The following is a 3,611-nucleotide window of genomic DNA, read 5'->3' as shown; positions in this document are numbered from 1 at the left end:
AAAAAAAAAAAGGCTCTCGTAGTTTATTTGCTTGGTTAGCTGAAACATGGATTGAAAGATGGCCCACTGTGAGTGAGCTGGAAATGCCTGATCTCCCTTGGTTTAATGTAGAAGAAGGGATCCAAAGGCTTGAGGAGATTGGGATGGTGGAGTGGATTAGTCACTTTAGACCTACTCATTCCAGCTGGAAGCGTTCAGAAGATATACCTTTGACCAATGCCTTGTGAAATAGATTTGTGAGAGCAGCACCTGTATCTTTGAAGAGCCCTGTAATTGCTCTTCTCTGTATGTCAGATCTAACAGTAGGAACCACAGTTTAAATTTAAATATAAATAATTGGATTCTGAGGTGGCAGGGGCCAAGTTGTAGCACTCCACCATCAAAGGCAAGGAGGGCGTAGCTACCATAATGGACAGCAGAGGCAAAGCAGCAATCGGAATAGTCTGACTCGTGTAGAGTTCTGTCGTTAGCTAATTAATCACGGTGTTCCTAGAAGTGAAATTGATAGGAAGCCTACTGCATTCCTACTTCATTTATATAAGGAGAAAACTTCTAGGTAGAATGGACGAAAGACTAATTTGAATTATAAAAACAGAGAATTATGGTCTCTCAATTTCCAGACTTGAGCCAGTTTACAGATCCAGAACCCCTAAAATGAAGGGGAGGCTGGGTCCCCTTGAGGAAAGACTCTGCTACATTACTGACAATTTATGTAGTGAATCTTTCTCCCATCCTTCCCCAAGGAGACCTCTGGCTTTTTACCAGTGTAACTGTGCACTGGGGAAAGGGAAATGATCAGAGATTTTGGGGAATACTGGACACCGACTCTGAGCTGATGTTGATTCCAGTGGACCCAAAATGTCATTGTTGTCCTCCAATTAAAATAGGGACTTATGGAGGTCAAATAATTAATGGAGTTTTAGCTCAGGTCTGACTTACAGTGGGTCCAGTGGGTCCCTGGACTCATCCTGTGGTCATTTCCCCAGTGTCAGAATGCATAATTGGCATAAACATACTTAGCAGCTGGCAGCACCCTCACATTGGCTCCCTGACTGGTAGGGTGAGGGCTACTATGGTGGGAAAGGCCAAATGGAACCCATTAGAGCTGCCTCAACCTAGAAAAATAGTAAATCAAAAACAATAACATATCCCCGGAGGCACTGCGGAGATTGGTGCCACCATCAAGGACTTGAAAGACGCAGGGGTGATGATTCCTACCACATCCTCATTCAACTCTTCCATTTGGCCTGTGCAGAAGACAGATGGATCTTGGAGAATGACAATGGGTTATTGTAAGCTTAACCAAGTGATGACCCCAATTGCAGCTGCTGTACTGGATGTGGTTTGATTGCTTGAGGAAATTAACATATCTCCTGGTACCTGGCATGCAGCCATTGACTTGGCAAATGCCTTTTTCTCCATTCCTGTCCATAAGGCCCACCAGAAGTAATTTGCCTTCAGCTGGCAAGGCTAGCAATATACCTTTACTGTCCTACCTCAGGGGTATATCAATGCTCAGGCTTTGTGTCATAAAGTTATTAAGAGAGACCTTGATTGTTTCTTGCTTCTGCAAGATATCCACACTGATCCATTACATTGATGACAGTATGCTGGTCTGATCAAGTGAGCAAGAAGTAGCAAACACACTGGACCTATTGGTGAGACATTTGCATACCAGGGATGGGAAATAAAACTGACTAAAATTCAGGGATCTTCTACCTCAGTAAAATTTCTAGGAGTCCAGTGGTGTGGGGCCTGTCAAGATATTCCTTCTAAGGTAAAGGATAATTTGCTGCATTTGTCCCCTTCCACAACCAAGAAAGAGGCACAACGCCTAGTGGGCCTATTTGGATTTCGGAGGCAACACATTCCTCATTTGGGTGTGTAACTCCAGCCCATTTATCAAGTGACCCAAAAGACTGCCAGTTGTGAGTGGGGTCCAGAAAAGAAGAAGGCTCTGCAACAGGTCCAGCCTGCTGTGCAAGCTGCTCTGTCACTTGGGCCATATGACCCAGCAGATCAGATGGTACCTGAGGTGTCAGTGGCAGATAGTGATGCTGTTTGGAACCTTTGGCGGGTCCCCATAAGTGAATCACATGGAGACCTCTAGGATTTTGGAGCAAGGCTCTGCCATCTTTTGCAGACAACTACTCTCCTTTTGAGAGACAGCTGTTGGCCTGTTAGTGGGCTTTGGTGGAAACTGAACTTTTGACTATGGGTAATTAAGTCACCATGTGACTGGAATTTCCTATCATGAACTGGGTGTTTTCTGACCCATCTAGCTATAAAGTGGGTTGTGCACAGCAGTATTCCATCATGAAATGGAAGTGGCATATATATGATCGGGCTCAAACAAATCCTGAAGGCACAAGTAAGTTACATGAGGAAGTGACTCAAATGCCCATGGTCTCCTCTCCTGCCACCATACCTTCTCTTCCCTACCCTGCATAGATGGCCTCATGGGGAGTTCCCTATGGTGAGTTGACAGAGGAAGAGAAGACTAGGGCCTGGTTTACATGGTTCTGCACAATATGCAGGGACCACCCAAAAGTGGACAGCTGCAGCACTACAGCCCCCTTCTAGGACATCCCTGAAGGACAGCAGTGAAGGGAAATCTTCCCAGTGGGCAGAAATTCGAACAATGCTCCTGGTTGTGCCCTTTGCATGGAAGGAGAAATGGCCAGATACGCAATAATATACTAATTCATGGGCTGTAACCAATAGTTTGGCTGGATGGTCAGGGACTTGGAAGAAGCACGATTGGGAAATTGTTGACAAAGAAATTTGGGGAAGAGGCATGTGGATGGATCTCTCTGAGTGGTCAAAAACTGTGAAGATATATGTATCCCATGTAAGTGCTCCCCAACAGGTGACCTCAGCAGAGGAGGATTTTAATAATAAAGTAGATAGGATGACCCATTCTATGGACGCCACTCAGCCTCTTTCCCCAACCACCCCTGTCATCACCCAATGGGCCCATGAACAAAGTGGCCATGGTGGCAGGGATGGAGGTTACACTTGGGCTCAGCAACATGGACTTCCACTCACCAAGGCATTTACTTTATGCTAAAGAAGTGTGGCAGTGGGCTCATGTTCATGGAATTCACTGGTCTTATCATGTTCCCCCAACATCCTGAAGCAGCTGGATTGATAGAACAATAGAATGGCCTTTTGAAGTCACAATTACAATGCCAACTAGGTGACAATTCTTTGCAGGGCTGGGGCAAAGTTTTCCAGAAGGCTGTGTATGCTCTGAATCAGCGTCCAATATATGGTACTGTTTCTCCCATAGCCAGGATTCACAGGTCCAGGAATCAAGGGGTGGAAGTGGAAGTGGCACCGCTCACCATCACCCCTGGTGACCTACTAGCAACATTTTTGCTTCCTGTTCCCGTGACATTACTTTCTGCTGGCCTAGAGGTCTTAGTTCCAGAGGGAGGAACGCTGCCACCAGGAGACACAATAACAATTCCATTAAACTGGAAGTTAAGATTGCCAACTGGATGCTCTGGGCTCCTCCTACCTTTAAGTCAACAGGCTAAAAAGGGAGTTACAGTGTTGGCCGGGGTGATTGACCCAGACTATCAAGATAAAGTTAGTCTATTACTCCA

This window comes from Mandrillus leucophaeus, unplaced genomic scaffold, assembly GCF_000951045.1.
Source record: "Mandrillus leucophaeus isolate KB7577 unplaced genomic scaffold, Mleu.le_1.0 Scaffold492, whole genome shotgun sequence".
Lineage (NCBI taxonomy): Eukaryota > Metazoa > Chordata > Mammalia > Primates > Cercopithecidae > Mandrillus > Mandrillus leucophaeus.
Note: the sequence above shows the minus strand (reverse complement) of the source record.